At 40.1% G+C, this 16,915-nt stretch overlaps 1 long non-coding RNA gene across 1 annotated transcript in view; it reads left to right on the top strand.

Moving 5' to 3' along the window:
- The window catches only part of LOC148116385 (uncharacterized), a 41,895-nt gene extending 31,653 nt beyond the window's left edge, over positions 1-10,242 (top strand). Inside the window, exon 3 of the long non-coding RNA XR_015733494.1 lies at positions 9,480-10,242. This is a non-coding gene — a long non-coding RNA (uncharacterized LOC148116385). The remainder of the gene's footprint in view (positions 1-9,479) is intronic.
- The last annotated feature ends 6,673 nt before the right edge of the window (positions 10,243-16,915 follow it).

Below are 16,915 nucleotides of genomic sequence, written 5' to 3'. Positions count from 1 at the left end.
TTTACACACTGCAAAGACTTATATCAATGTTGTATATATCTACAGATATATATATCTGAGTTTGCCTAAAGTAATTGCCTATGCTCAGATTGCTCTGCATAGCCCCTGGAGGGCCCACAAAATACCTAATTTATGGACAACAACCCCCACAGCAGGTACTTTTGCCTAAATATTCATTGGAATTGCCACCTATATACTTTGTTCTCATTATATCCTATGTCCAGTCATGGATTCATCCATTTCACACCGGTTCGGGAGGACCGTTAGCTAACTTTCTGAGCAGTTTGGCGAACTGGCTATTGGAAGAAACAGCCTTTTGTTTTTCCCACTTTACAGAGTTAATCCTGTCAGGAAGGCAGAAAGGAGACATTCTGGTGTGCCTCTGTGTGTTGTTTCTAGCCTAATCCTTATCTTTATTGCCCTGCTTAAGTGTTTTCAGAAACTGCCTCTGCAGTTAAGCCTTGTTACACTGTAACAGTATGGTTCTGGGCAGTACACCCAGATTTAATGTAGTCTGAGCTGCTTCTCTGGAATTTTTTTTTTCTTTGCTGGTATTTTTATTAGGGGCTTGACTTTCTTAAAGGAGGAGGGTTGTTTTAAGCTTTTTACACTGCTTTACTGGTTCCTGGCATTGTCCTTTTGGGGTATACTTCCAAGAGGCAGGATGCAAGCTTGGCACTCTGTCTGACTTTTTACTGCCTTTCTGGGGGCATGTGTTCTTTCCTTAAATCTGGATGATTTCCTTAGGATAATTTGTGAGGTGAGTGAGACCAGCAGGTATCTTTAAGTGGTGCAAGTGGATCTAAGGATTGCTTCTCCTGAGTGGAAAAGGGTACTTTGTCAGTTCACTGAGCACAGAAGTCTCTTGTCTATGGGGATTCTTCAGTCATCCAGGTCATGGTTGTCCTAAAGGTGCTTTTATCAAGAGGCAATTGGACTTCCTTGGTTTCCAGAAAGTCCAGTTGCCTCTTGAAAAAGCAACTTTGGGACAGGAGTCTCTTGCATTGCTTCAGAGTGGCCAAGGCACATGATTGCTAGCTGATAGTAAGATTAAAAAGAAATAGGAGGTAGGGGTATGGATCCCCCCCCTCCGGTTCATTTTAGTTTTCTCTCATGATAATAAGGCTTAGTAACATGGCACCAGGCTTGAAGTTTATTTAGATATCTATGGCATTTACTAATTTTATTGTGATCCTGACAAGCTTGGAAGGGCAGAGACTTGAACCTGGGTCCCCTATAAGGTAAAAGTAAAGGTTCCCCTCGCACATATGTGCTAGTCATTCCTGATCTAGGGGGCTGTACTCATCTCCGTTTCAAAGCCGAAGAGCCAGCGCTGTCTGAAGATGTCTCCATAGTCATGTGGATGGAATGACTAAATGCCAAAGGTGCACAGAACACTGCTACCTTCCCACCAAAGGTAGTCCCTATTTTTCTACTTGCATTTTTTACGTGCTTTCGAACTGCTAGGTTGGCAGAAGCTGGGACAAGTAATGGGAGCTCACCCTGTTATGCAGCACTAGGGATTTGAATCGCTGAACTGCCAACCTTTTGATCGATAAGCTCAGTGTCTTAGCCACTGAGCCACCGCATCCCCCATGGATCACCTATATACTTCATTAATTTGTCTCTTTAGTTCAGCATTTTGTAGCCCAAATGTGCCCACCCACTTTTTGGAGAGCTTAAATGACCTCTCTGCTAAAGGGTTTCACTTTATGAGCAAGAGTTGGCTGCTGATAGTTATCATTGCATTTTAACTATTGTAATTCTTCAAGGTGCTCTGGCACCCTGTCTGATTTGTAACTCCAGGTTGCAGGTATTACTGATAAAAAGGAAGGTATTTGGACAGAATGGTTTAGGTTTCCATGATGGCTGTGACTGTCATTGATCTTCAGTGTGTATCCCCCCATTTCTAATCTAATGATTGGTATTTAGGGCAGCTTTTTGCAAGCAAAGAAGCTTTTTGTATTTTTGTACAGGTAATCCTTGATTTACAACAGTTCATTTAGTGACCATTCAAAGTTATAATGGCACTAAAAAAAGTGACCTATGACTGTTTCTCACAGTTATGATTCTTGTAGCATTCCCACGGTCACATGATCAAAATTCAGATGGTTGACAACAGTCTCACATTTATGATAGTTGTAGTCTCCTAGGACCATATAATCCCCTTTTGCAACCTTCTGACAAGCAAAGTCAATGGAGAGGCCAGATTCACTTAACAGCCGTGTTACTAACTTAACAATTGCAGTGATTCACTTAACAAATGTGGCAAGAAAAGTCATGAAATGGGGCAAAATTCACTTAATAAATTTCTCACTTAGCAACATAAATTTTGGGCTCAATTGTGGGCGTAAGTCAAGGAGAGGCCAGGAATGGTGAGGTGAAGCCAGGTGTGACAAGGAGTGTCTGGGAGGGGAGGGGAGGGGTGGCTGGGCGTGGCAAGGTGAGGTGAGGCATCCCTTGATGTGAATGACATTGAGTTGGCCACAACCACCCAATCACATGACCACCCAGACACGCCTACCCAGCTGGTCATTAGGGCAGAGAACCAATTGTTAAATTATTTGAATCCCACACTGCCTATGTTGTTGTAATTTTATTGCTCATTTAAGCCAATGACCCAGTAAATAAGAGTATATGGTGAAACAGAAAACACTGAAATAAAATACATTTGCATTTAATCATAAACAAAAACTAGACGTCTAATCATTTTTGCTACTGAATCATATTTGGATCTCTTTCTGTGATATCAAACTACAAGTTGAACTACCCAGACATACCACAGAACTAAAGGAACCTCAATCAAAGACTCGTCCCAGAATTAAAGGAACTTCAGATAGAGCAGGACTGAGGAAACCTCTGTTGATTTTTCCCCTACAGATGGACACTGAGTCCCTTTGGAGATCCTGAAAGCTGATTATCAGAATGTGTCTGGAAAGATACTACATTAGAACAATGTAAGCTTTTATCATTTCCAAAGCACAGATTCTGTATCAGTTAATCTCTGATTCCAAAAAAATGATTCTGGAAATGATCCCACATACCAGATGCTCACAATACAACATATTAATCCACAGTACAGCACTTCTTTTTCTGCTTTTTACAACATACATAGCCCTATTCTTTGGGAACTGTTCCAAGGATTATGTCTGCATGCGTAACCAAATCATGTCAATAGGCAGCCAAGAAAACTTGAAGGACTCTCCTAGATTCTATTTTTCATCCATGATGGAAGGCTATGATGAGTAGGAAAAAAACTCATTAGTCTACATTAGTCTTACTTTCTAAATTACCAAAATCTGGTGCTTAGAACAGATGTTCCTTATCTCCTTTCTCAAGTATATATTGTTTACTGTATATAAGTAACATTGACCTCATAGGAAAACAACTTTGTTTCCACCTAAATAATCATCTCTGAATTGAAGGAAGGACCACCTTACCTTCAATGAAAGCTCTAGAAAGTAAATAGGCAGCAGGAGGTGCCAATGTTCTTAAGCTTTATTGCTGATAAAAGTCTTTGAATATCTATCATTGAGCTTATCTAAACAACACAAATCCTTCTGTAATGCTTAAACTGGTCTTTTCTCTCTTTTTCTTCCTTCTTGTCCAGTTACCTTGTCCCCTCATGCTATCTCTACCCAATTCCCCCATTTGTCTTTCCTCTCCTTCCTTGTGCTGTTACTCCTTTCCGTTTCCCTATCTCTATAGAGTTTTATTTATCTTTTCATTGAAAAGGGAAGGGAAATGTATACATAGAGGCATACTTGCATATTTCTGTGTGAGAATGAATTCATTATGTTAAAGAGAATAAGTCATAATTGAAGATTGGAGATACAATAACTTTATAAAAAGGGCATTTTAGTGTATAGGGCCTATAGGCAATTGATAGGCCTTTTTAAATGGATTATAGATGTAGAAGCAAAAGCAACATGATTCTTGCTAAATTAACAAGATCACCTAATTCAACCCAGAGAAACAATCTGAATGGCCACCAACTGCTTCAGGACAGTGCTGTGGGGAAAGCCTTCCTTCAAGCTTATTCTCCACCACAGGATGAAATTCTTGAAGGCTCCAAAACTCCACAATACATGCTGAAATCATCTGGAAGTTCACATGTCAAGGGGGCCCAGACTGAGTGGCTTCAGTGCATGTTGGAAGACTTTTTTGGCTAGGGCTATGGAAGAGGAATCATAGCACCAATTGAAAGTTCTGCAAGAGAAGGTAGAAAGTGGTTCAGAAGCATCATAAGGTGCTACAACATTATCTTTGGAGAGTTTTATAATACTTTCAACTTTAAACAGTACTTTATTCATTATTACAGTTTCTTTGTGTCTAGACTTTCAGTTTTTTTCTTTTTCCTGTTTTGTTTTGATCTGTGTTGAAGGTGCTTATGCGGATTTTTTAATCTTTGTATAGATTGCACAACTCTTGTATTTAAAGAGAAAAGGTACATGGATGTACATTTATTGACTATCCAAATGGTGTCATATCCTGGGATTCAATGATGGATAGATTATGGATATACTATAATCGCACTACAAATTCTTCTAGATACATGCCAGCATCCTTGTATGCTGCATAAATGTCCACACGTTACATGCTAGATCCCAAAGTTCAAACCGGCATTTTAAGGCTATGGGAATTTCTCATCATTCAATCACTTTATTTGTGAGCAGTTCTATCAAATAATATTGTACCTCAAATTTCTCTTTGGGCATTATGGTGGTTAATTATTGCTTTTCTGGAAAAGAATGTTTGTGACATGACAAGCTGCTGCTCTTAAAGTTCTGGAGGAATTCTTATTCTCTGAGATATCGAGATGTGATAACTATTTAAAAGTTTATAATTTATTTTTAAGTCTAGGGTATAAAGTAAAATGCTAAAGTTTTTTTCCATTGAACCAGAACAGACGTTAAGGCAGTACAAGTTTTTAGCACTGTGGACTAAAAGAACTGTAACTACTAGAAAAATCCATCATTATTTCTTTTAATGGAAAGAGCAAATGAAATAGAACAGACTTTGAGGCATTTTTGATGGCTCACTAACTAAGGTCTTGAAACCAGACAGTAATGTCATTACAATATTGAACAAAGGGTAAAGGTTCAGAAGAGGCCATGTTTTACCTGGTTCCAAATAGTTTATTTCCTAATATATCTCATGAGAATCATTTGGAAAGGTCATGGATAATTTGTGCAAGAACCCAAAGTTGACTGGTAGACACTATGCTTGCCTTCCAAAAAAGCATCAATAAAAGTAATAAAAGTGTCATTATTTGGGAGGTGAAAGAACTATTTGGTTAGCAGACACACGCTGCAGAGCGTACAGTGGACAAATACAGGACAAAAAGATATTGATGTGCTAATTTCAAAGTTTTGACTTTGACTTTTTAGGGCATTAATAGTCGGGATCTTGATTATTCAAAAAAAAAAAACACCCCAAAGTACAGTCATAAGAATTGATGTTTGAAGGCTTAGAGTCAAAAGACCAGGAAACAAGTCTTTTTACAACTATACAAAATTGTGGCTCCTGAAATCCTCACTCAAAATACTGTACATATCATCCAACTTTTGTTACTATTTAAGTTTTTTTAAAATATTTTGTTCCAGTCTATGCTATAATAGCAAAAATGAGTTGACCTTTTCATCTGGCACTGTTTTAATTTGTAATTAGATAGTTTTGTATGGTTTTTTTTAAAAAAGGGGGAGAAATTGGGTTTATAAACAAATTACATACATTTGTTGTACTTGAAGGTGTCACTCCGTATTGAAGAGAATTCAAAAGTGAAAATGATATAGCTGCATCATCATTATAATTTGTTTTAAAAACCAGTCAGAAACTTTAAGCCTTTCAAACAATTACAAACACTGATTTCTTAGCCCGGTTACAGCACGGAGACGGCATTGGTCACACTGGTAGATGCTCTCTGGAGGGCTCAGGAAGGGGGTCATTCCTCGGTCCTGGTCCTATTAGATCTCTCAGCAACTTTTGATACCATCGACCATGGTATCTTGCTGCGATGCCTAGAGGGGTTGGGAGTGGGAGGCACCATTTTACAGTGGTTTGCCTCCTACCTCTTGGGTCATATGCAAATGGTGTTGGTAGGGGGGCAGAGGTCGGCCATGAGGCCCCTCACTTGTGGGGTGCCCCAGGGGTTGGTCCTCTTGCCCCTTCTGTTCAACATTTACATGAAGCCGCTGGAAGAGATCCTCTGTGGTTTTGGGATGGGGTATCATCAGTACGCTGATGATACCCAGCTTTTTATATCCACCCCGAACCAGCCCAATGATGCCCTCGATGTGATGTCCCAGTATCTGGAAGTGGTACGGATCTGGATGGGGAGTAACAGGCTTCGACTCAACCCAGCCAAGACCGAGTGGCTGTGGATACCAGCATCTCAGCCCGAGCAAGAAGTTCCAACGCTGTCTATTGGGGGTGAGGTGTTGCCCCCCGTAGACAGGGCGCACAACTTGGGCATCCTCCTGGACTCACAGCTGAGTTTGGAGAGTCATATCACGGCCGTGACCAGGGGGGCGTTTGCCCAGGTTCACCTGGTGCGCCAGTTGCACCCATACTTGGACCAAGATGCCCTATACACAGTCACTCATGCACTAGTCACCTCCCGGATTGACTACTACAATGCTCTCTACCTGGAGCTGCCCTTGAAGACCACCCGGAGGCTTCAGCTGGTACAGAATGTGGCCACGCGGCTTGTTGCAGGAGGATCCTGATACTCCCATATTACACCTCTCCTGCGCGGCTTGCATTGGTTGCTGGTTGCCCTCCGGGTGAGATTCAAGGTGCTGGTGTTAACCTATAAAGCCCTTCATGGCTTAGGCCCAGGCTATTTGTCGGACCACCTACAACCAGTGTCAACTTCCCATCACCCGGTGCGCTCTCACAGAGAGGGCCTACTCAGGGTGCCGTTGGCTAGACAATGTCAGCTGGCAACCCCCAGGAGTAGAGATTTCTCTGTGAGTGCCCCCACCCTTTGGAATCAACTTCCCTTGGGCTCTGGTTGGCCCCTGACCTTCGCACCTTCCGCCGTGAATTGAAAGCCTGGCTATTTATGTCCCCCAGCCTGGACTGATGTGGTAGTATATTTTAAATTTTTTAAAAATTTTTTAAAACTTTTTATATTTTTTGTGTATATTTGTTGATTTTAATAGTTGTTGGTCGATTGTTGTGTGAGCCGCCCTGAGTCCTTGGAGATAGGGCGGCATACAAATTTTATAAATAAACAAATAAATAAATTACTTAAACAATTGGGATATATATTCCATCTGTTAACATATGAGGCTGACTCAGAGATTTTCAATAATAAGAGATTTATTGCTTTGTTATCACTGATATGATGGTAAAATAAAACTCCCAAATACAATACAGAATCATAGAGCCTATCAGACTTTTTTTCCAGTCCAAACAATGTTACCCCAAAGGATTTGGTTGGGTTTTTGTACTTTCCTCAGAACCTACCTGTGCTGAGTTTTGATGGGTAATAGCAGTTATGGTTTCCTAATACAGAGCATCATATTGTATGAATTCTATCAAACCTATCAGGCATTCTTCAGTAAGAATTAATTTCTTGATATCTCCTTTTGAAGCCATTTGCAGAGTCTCATATGACCAAAGTATACAGGAAAGTCAATGGAATTGGTGTTTTGCTAATCAGCAATTATTGCTAATTATATTATAACAATTGCTAATTAGCATTATTGCTAATATTGACAGAATAGCAGAATGTTGGCAGACTATTGGTGGAAGATTGCAGCCATTTTCTGACTGACATGAATTGAACAAGTCTTTCAGGTTTGCCTAATTTGTCTTTTTTATTTTAGAATCATCCCCATTTTCCCCACATGGCCAACCCTGCATCAAATTATTGTCTAGATTTCTTGAAAAATTTTGGCTATTGAAATACAGAAAAAACAAACCATTGATCCATCTTCTCAACAACCTACATATGAATGAAGCTGAGATTTACATTCTGTGCTCCAATAGTACCAAGGGGATACGTCCCATATTTCAACCTGGCCATACTTATAGTCCTATAGATCTATCTGTTAAAACACTTCTGGGCTGCAGGGAAAGGGGGCAATGGAGAGACAATGCTGTCAGCTATCTGTGATAACTGCATTTTGACTTCCCAGTTGAGGATCCAAGAACACAGAGCTTGCTACCCCCTTGCTCTAGGATACAATCAATACTAAATTAGCCTTTAATTACAAGTTTTTTAATTATTCAGTGTTGACGTATGGTGTGGAGTCAGCAGCTGTAAATCTTTCCCATAGCTATTGGTATGGTTTCTTCCTGCTCTGCCTTGTACAGGAAAATATAGAGCTGCCAATGGCATCTCTTCATAATTTCACGAGGCTAATAGGAGAAAGCAGTGACTCTTCAGAAAGTAGAATAATAAATTTAGAAGCCCCTGGCTATTCTATTCTTGTGTTACAAGGCAGAAAGTGATTTGTCTTCATGTTGATAGCAGCTGCTAATCAATTTTCCTAGACCTTGGAAACCGGATTTTTCTATCCAAATAACAAGCAATCCGGCCTATGCAAGTATATGCCTGCATTAAGTCCAAGATATAAAATCATTACATGCAGGACCCTGCTAGTTTCAAATTCTAACCCTAATTACAGAACTAGGAGTATTGCTCAGGCTCCTTATCTTCCTTTTACCCTATCTTGCTTATGCCTTCACCTTTCCAATTCTGCCTTGTCCCACTTCCCCTTTTATAACCAAATATTTCACTCCCATTTTTAAAGCTAAAGCGCGGTTTTTTTATTTGCACAAATGATTGCACTTAGAAGCGGAGGTTTAAACCGTCAATTTTAACAGTGGTTACAGGTAGATTTGGAAAACTCTACTTTAGCACGTTTTCATACCTGTAAATTGGTCATGATCTTCTAACTCATCTGTGATAAGATAATGATGAGCAATGTGCATGTCTCCATCAGAGATCAGAACATGCCTTTAATAAGGTTCACCCTCACTCTTTCCCACAACCTGTTTGCTTAAAGAGTAAGTGAGAAGAGAGGTGGGGGAGTGCATCAAAGAAAATAGCTGTCAGTCAACAGCAGTGCTGATTTACTACCAGATTATCAGGTACTTAGGAGCCAAAGAGCAGCACAAGGAAACAGCAGCCAACAATTTAATAGCCAGTGAATGAAGGTACATATTTCAGGATAATGGAATTATCAGGGTTGGTCACCAGGACCAGTAATTTTGTCTTCTGAGCTTTTGCACTCATGCTGGACCCCATCTTCGGGAACATCTCTCTAGCGGGCACAATGTGAACTGGTAGTAAAGGTAAGTACAACCCTCCCTCCCCCACTCCTTCTCTTTTAGCTAGAAAAAAAGTTCAATTATTTTGGAAAATTGTGTTCAAATAAGAAGGGGGAAGAAGAGAGTTTCACCCTAACAAAACTAAAATGGAGTTCTTAGACCCTCTCTTTCTTTTTTTCTTTTTTTTTTTTTAGAAAGCCTTATTTCGAGATGTGTGAGAGAAAGAAGACAGTGGAAGAGAAGAGGCTGGTTGCTGGAAGATGTAACTGAAAGAGAGATTGGAGATGTGAGGAAGATCAGACAAAGGGTAGTTCTTCAGAAGAGGAAAAAGCAATCTCAGTAGAATTAGTAGAGTGCTCCAAAAGGAGCCGGAAGAACTGGTCTGTGCAAGAAATGGTGAAGTAGGATTTGAAGTGATTGACAGGATCAGGGGGAGATGGAGAGGAAAAAACTGCACCTATTGTCAACATTCCTACCTGGATTGTCTTGAGAACAGAGCTGAGAGAGGAAACACAAGAAAGCAAAGGAATAAGATTGAATTGCTCCTCAGCCTCTAATTAAAAAGTTGAAAGATGTGAGAAACAAAGTTTATCCAGGTAGCCATTGACTGAATTACAGTGTTACATGGATCAGTAAACAGAATGCACCATTAGGATTTTATGCTTTATTTTCTGGGGAGGGATCTATTTTATTGCCTCTGGTATGTTGATGGTTTTTGGTAATTGTCTCCAGTTATGTTTGCATCAAAAGTTTATTGTAACTGTGTAGAGGAAGCTTGCTTCTTGTATTTAGCTTAACCCTTTTGAGCCTCAGATCCTGTCCATTGTGCAACTGAGCCCAGTCTTCCTATCAGATTTTATGAGATACTGATGTTTAAGATGCAGTTAGTAATTTTACTAGTGCTCAGAGATTTATTTTATTCACTTGTAATTGCTTCAGGCACTTTTTCCTATTTTTAATAAAAAAAAAAATCTTTTAAATTATACTTTGTGTTTTTGCTCCTGGCAGAAGGAAGGGCTATTCCTTAAGTAAATTCAAAACCACCCACCATACAAAGTTTTGAAAGCTGCCACTGATCCTACAACCACAACCCAGTCTTTTAAAGCAATGTCAACTAGCATTACAAACAACATACAGTAACAGAAATCTGTTTTAAAGGGACCTGGAAAAGATTGACAGATTAGTTCCCCCTAGTCTGTTTTATCTTGCTGGTGAGGAGTAGGAGAAAAGGGGGGAGAAACAAAAGATATAATGCTCTGACCTTGTTTAGTCAACAGAAAACCTCATTCATTCTCAAAAGGAGGCCTTTCATATCTCAGAGAGGTTTGCCTGCCAACTTTTCATGGAAAGTAAAATGCTGCTACCAAAGGTGATAATCAAATGACAAAACTGACTGTTACTCTCTGGCAGAATCAAACACAGAGCCTCGAGAAATATTGTTTGATCCCTAAAGTGTATATGCCTGTTGCTTATTTAGAGACATGGTTGAGTTCAACAATATAAAAAAATGCTATTTCAAGGAGTAAAATGTGAACAGCTTATTCATAACAACATGACAAACAGAAATATCAATCTAAATCAGGGATGAAATACTCTCAGTTCGGACTGGATCGCCCAATCCGGTAGCGATGGAGGTGGGTGGTTCGGAGAACTGGTAGCAAAAATTCCTCCCCCCCCCATACCCAGCTGAGCCGCACAATCATCAGAGGCTTTTTTTTTACTTTTAAAAGCATTTTTTCTACAATCTCTTTGGCCGAAAAAATGTTTTTAAAAGTAAAAAAAATAAGCCTCTGATGAATGCACGGCTCAGCTGGGATCCTCAAAGGCTTTTAAAAGCATTTTTTCTACAACCTCTTCAGAGGTTGTAGAAAAAATGCTTTAAAAGCCTCTGAGGATCCCAGCTGATTTGCCTGATTGGCAGAGGCTTTTTTTCTTTTAAATGCCTCTGACGATCCAAGCTGAGTTGCCTGATCGGCAGAGGCATTTAAAAGAAAAAAAGCCTCTGCCAATCAGGCAACTCAGCTGGGATCGTCAGAGCCTTTTGAAAACATTTTTTTACAACCTCTTCGCCGAAGAGGTTGTAGAAAAAATGGTTTTAAAAGTAAAAAAAAAAAAATGGCTACGCTCACCCAGTCACATTAAAAAAAAATGGCTACCCCCACCAAGCCACGCCCACAGAACCGGTAGTAACAAATTTTAGATGTTACCACTGATCTAAATCTAATGAAATGGCTCCTAAAATTAAAAGGAAAGAACGGTGAGAGTTACTATTACATTTTTTAACTTTCTTTTTAAATTAATGCTTATAGAACAATACAATTTTCGTTCAGGGATGCAGCATTTATGACATTTTAGAGAACTGGGACAAAAGTGAGTTATTAAATCCTCGATTTAAGGACCACAACCGAGCTCAACATTTCTGTTGCTAAGTGAAATATTTGTTAAGTGAATTTTGACCCATTTTACAACATTTCTTACCACATTCATTAAGTGACTTACGGCAGTTGTTCGGTTAGTAACATGGTTGTTAAATGAATCTGACTTCCCCAATGACTTTGCTTGCCAGAAAGTCAAAAAAGGTGATTACGCACCACCCGGGGCGCTGCAAAATCCTACATATGATTCAGTTGTCAAGAGTCTATATTTTGATCATGGGGATGCAGCAATGGTTGTAAATGTTGTAAATGTTGGTTTACAAAATTTAAAATGGTTGTAAATTTTCTGCAAACTCAATTGCAGAAAATACGACTTCAGCTACAAAGTAGTCAATGCCTGGAATGCATTACCTACCTCTGTGGTTTCTTCCCCAAGCCCCCAATATACATTTATATTTCTTAGGAATTAAAAACATCCTTGTTTAATAACACTACAAACACTTTCTGTATTTTACTTCAATTTGATTTACCTCAATAGTGCATTATTTAGCTTTCCACTGTAACAAATAGCCAATATTTTTTTAAATGTTATATAACTTAAGTAAATAAATATTTCATCTAAAAGGTTATGCATTGTATATCAATCTAAATATCGCATTAGTTACACTTCAGATTTATTATTACAAAATAACTTTATCAACCTATTGGGTAACTTGTCCAGTAATAGTTCATTCTCGGGGGGAGGGGTTCATGAGTTCCATGACCCATTCTCCTCATTTGTCTAACTACTTGGTTTTTCTAATTTGTTACCTACACTGGAAAAGAATAAAATTTCTTCTTGATTTGATTTTATTTGATTTGGTTATATTTTTATACCACCCTTCTCCCAAAGGATTCAGGGCGGTGAACAGCCATAATAAAACAATATACAAGACAAATTTAAAAACCATATTAAAATAATTCAATTTTTGGCCAAATTTAAAATTCCCATTCTACAACCCTTATAAAACCATGTTAAAAACCCATATTTAAAACCCGATTAAAATTATTGTCCCATCAGACCGGCTTGCTGGACTAACAGGGTCTTCAGCGCATGACGGAAGGCACGGAGGTCAGGGATCCTTCGTATATCCGGAGGCAATTCGTTCCATGGGGCAGGAGCCCCCACAGAGAAGGCTCTCCCCCTGGGAGTCACCAGTCAACATTGTTTGGCCGACGGCACCCTGAGGAGGCCCTCTCTGTGGGAGCGTATCGGTCAGTGGGAGGCAGTCAGTGGCAGCAGGCGGTCCTGTAAATATCCAGGCCCTAAGCCATGGAGCACTTTAAAGGTAGTAACCAACACCTTGAAATGCACCCGGAAGACCACCGGGAGCCAGTGCAGCTTGCGCAAGAGAGGTGTTACATGGGAGTGATGGGTCGCCCCCATTATCACTCGCGTGGCTGCATTCTGGACCAGTTGGAGCCTCTGGGTGCTTCTCAAGGGGAGCCCCATGTAGAGAGCATTGCAATAGTCCAGACGGGAAGAGCCTCAGTAGCACAGTGGACTAATGCACTGTTATTAATATCTGCTACTTGTAATTACTGCAAGTTCAAATCCCACCAGGCTCAAGGTTGACTCAGCCTTCCATCCTTTCAAAAGTAGGTAAAATGAGGACACAGATTGTGGGGGCAATAAGCTGACTTTGTATAAATATACAAAAGTATGAAGGCTATTGCTTAACGCATTGTAAGCCGCCCTGAGTCTTCGGAGAAGGGCAGCATATAAATTAAAGCAAAAAAAAAAAGTGACGAGGGCATGGGTGACTGTGCGCAAGGTGTCCCGATCCAGAAAGGGATGCAACTGGGAGATCAGACGAACCTGATAGAAAGCCCCCCTGGCTATGGCCATCATATGATCATCCAATGACAGCCGTGAGTCCAGGAGGACGCCCAAGTTGCGAGCCCTCTCTGAGGGGAGTAAGATCTCATCCCCAATAGCCAGTGATGGTTCTAGCTGGCTATATCGGGACGTCAGAAACCACAGCCACTCTGTCTTGGAGGGGTTGAGTCTGAACCTGTTCCTCCCCATCCAGATCCGCACGGCCTCCAGGCAATGGGACATCATGTCAAGGGCATCATTGAGGTGGCCTGGGGTTGAAATGTACAACTGCGTGTCATCGGCATACAGTTGACACTTCACCCCAAAGCCATGGATGATCTCAACCAGCAGCTTCACATAAATGTTGAACAGGATGGGTGAGAGGACTGACCCTTGCGGCACCCCACAAGTGAGGGGCCTCAAGGTCAACCTCTCTCCCCCTGTCAACACAGACTGCATATAGTCAGAGAGGAAGGAGGAGAACCACCACAACACGGTGCCCCCCACTCCCATCCCCTCCAGCCGACGCAGCATGTTACCATGATCAATGGTATCAAAAACCGCTGAGAGGTCCAGGAGGACCAGGACAGAGGAACAACTCCTGTCCCGGGCCCTCCAGAGATCATCAACCAATGCGATCAATGCCGTTTCCATGCTGTAGCCCGTCCTGAAGCCCGACTGGCACGGATCTAGATAGACAGCCTCATCCAGGAATCAAGGAAGTTGTTGCGCCACCATACTCTCAACAACCTTCGCCGCAAAGTGGAGGTTGGAGACAGGACGGTAATTAGCTAATACAGCCAGGTCCAGGGAAGGCTTCTTGAGGAGGGGCCTCACCACCGCCTCTTTCAAGGCGGATGGGAAGACACCCTCACTCAACGAAGCGTTAATAATCTCCTGAAACCAGCCTCGTGTAACCTCCTGGGAGGCCAGCACCAACCAGAAGGGACACGGGTCCAATAAACATGTGGTAGCGTTGAGCCTCCCCAAAATCCTGTCCATGTCCTCAGGAGCCACAGGGTCAAACTCTTCCCAGATAACACTTCCACACCAACTACCTTCAACTTCAGGCCTATTTCAGTACTACAAGTCTATTTGAAAAAATCAGATCTATATTCCTATAAGTCTTCTACCACCTACTATAACTTGTTTTCCTTTTTGTTTATATGGTAAGAAAATATGTAAATGAAAGTTCTTATTTAAAAAATATTTCCCAGTAATTTTTTTTTTTTTAAAAAAAGTCCTGTGTTGCAGAACATTGTCTCTTTTTTATTTTTTGCTCTTTCTTTCTGCAGTATTTCTGGCTTTCAAAAGACCCAAACCCACACATTTTTAGTGAATATATCAATTTATATTAAGATGATTTCCTCAGCTGCTATCATTGTTCGATAGAAAAAAGGTTGATGCAGTCAGGAACACTGAGATAATTCCTCTGTCCGCTAAAACCAACATGTTAAGGTTTCTAAGAAAATAACACGTATAAACCAATTGTTAATCTAATATCATCACATCCTGGACATAAATTGTTTCAACTTCTACCCTCAAAACAATGCTATAGGGCACTGCACACCAGAAAAACTAGACACAAGGACAGTTTTCTCCTGAATGCCATCACTCTGTTAAACAACTAATTCCCACAACACTGTCAAATTATTTACTAAGACTATATTACTATTATTCTTCTCATCCTTCTTATTACCTATCTCCTCCCACTTATGACTATAACCTTGTTGCTTGTATCTCTATCATTTATATTGTGTTATTTGTTTCCTAGTATGATTTGATTGCTTATTTAGTAACCTATGACTATCACTAAGTGTTGTATCTTATGATTCTTGATTAATGTATTTTTTCTTTTATGTACACTGAGAGCATATGCACCAAAGACAAATTCTTTGTGTGTCCAATCACACTTGGCCAATAAAGAATTCCATTCTATTCTATTGTGTACCCCTTTGCCTTCAATTCAGTGCCAAGCATGACCTTTAAAAACTACTTTTCTCTTTTATATGAAAGGTATCTTAGAAAGATAGGATCTAAAGGAGATGATTTCAGAAAAAAGATTCAGTGCATAACCTAATATTTTCTTTCTGCTTGAAGATATGAAGGAAATGGGGGTCAGGGGACATGGGAAAGTCTAATGTGCAAGCCTCCCCTGAAATTAATAGGAGCTATAGAAAAGAAGGCCTTCATTCAAATCCCTACTAAGCCAAAGCTTACCAGGTGACCTTGGAGCAACAGAAATAGTCAGAAGAAAATTAAGAAATTGTCCTATATCCAATCAGATTATGGCAAGGTTCTCTTTCAAAGCAATCTTGCCATAATGACACCAGCAGTAATCATTCACATTATGTACTGGAAAGGAAGCAAATGTAGTTTCTTCTGAATGAAAAACATCTATTCTGCCCCTGAGCAATATCCCAGGAAGAAATTAGGTACAGAATTAGATATTTTAAAAGTTATCATCCACATAGTATCAATATATCTCAGAATGGAATGCAATCAAATATCAAATGAATGCAACAAACCAATCTAAGAAAAATACATATTGAGCCATTGCCACTGAGACCTATAGGTTTGAATGAATACTGGTTTTTCTTGGCTCTGAAATGAAACCAACACAAGGAAGAACTGACTTTGAGGAAGATAACATTTTCTAAAATTAGAATGCCATAACTGAAAAGAACCTCTCGCTTTTCTAAACATAACTTACTGCATCCATATCGTGTGGGGAAGATCACTCTTAATAAACAAGCAGGTTTATATAGGATAGAGATAAATCGTAATGTTAAATTTGCATTGTGTTCAGTCACACATTATTGAAGCAACAGTGGAACAATTTAATAAGCAAATGTCCTCTTAGAAACCTGATTGTAGGAGGAGGCGTAAAAAAAATGCTACTTACTGTATATCTGTGAGAGTTGCTTGCATTCCATTTTGAGAAGTGCTCAGAGTTTCAGCACCGATTTGCTGACTGACCTTAAATGCGTTCTAATAAATATGTGAACTGCCCATGATTCATTGGCACTGTAGTCATAGCTGGGCTATTTTAGCTACAACTGTAGATACAGCCTCAGAAGACCATAATTCATGTTTTCTCTTCCTAGAGAGCTTCCTTTGGCATGCTAAATGTGTAGTTAATTGAAATGGTACTTACTGTATTAAGTGAAATGGTACTTACTGCAGCCCTATTAGGAATATATAGTTACACTGAGCAATCAAAAAGAATTGTAAACTTTTACATGGACATGCATGCACATGCGCGCACAAACACACACACACACACACATGAGAAAGAGAGAAAGATTCCAGCTTGCTGGTGCAGGAGTTGTATCTTAAGCTAGCTGACTATGGAGATTCTCAGTCATCCAGGTCATGGTTGTCCCAAAGGTGATTT

This window comes from Pantherophis guttatus, chromosome 1, assembly GCF_059756535.1.
Source record: "Pantherophis guttatus breed Tessera chromosome 1, ASM5975653v1, whole genome shotgun sequence".
NCBI lineage: Eukaryota > Metazoa > Chordata > Lepidosauria > Squamata > Colubridae > Pantherophis > Pantherophis guttatus.
Note: the sequence above shows the minus strand (reverse complement) of the source record. Positions and strands in the feature narration are given on the sequence as shown.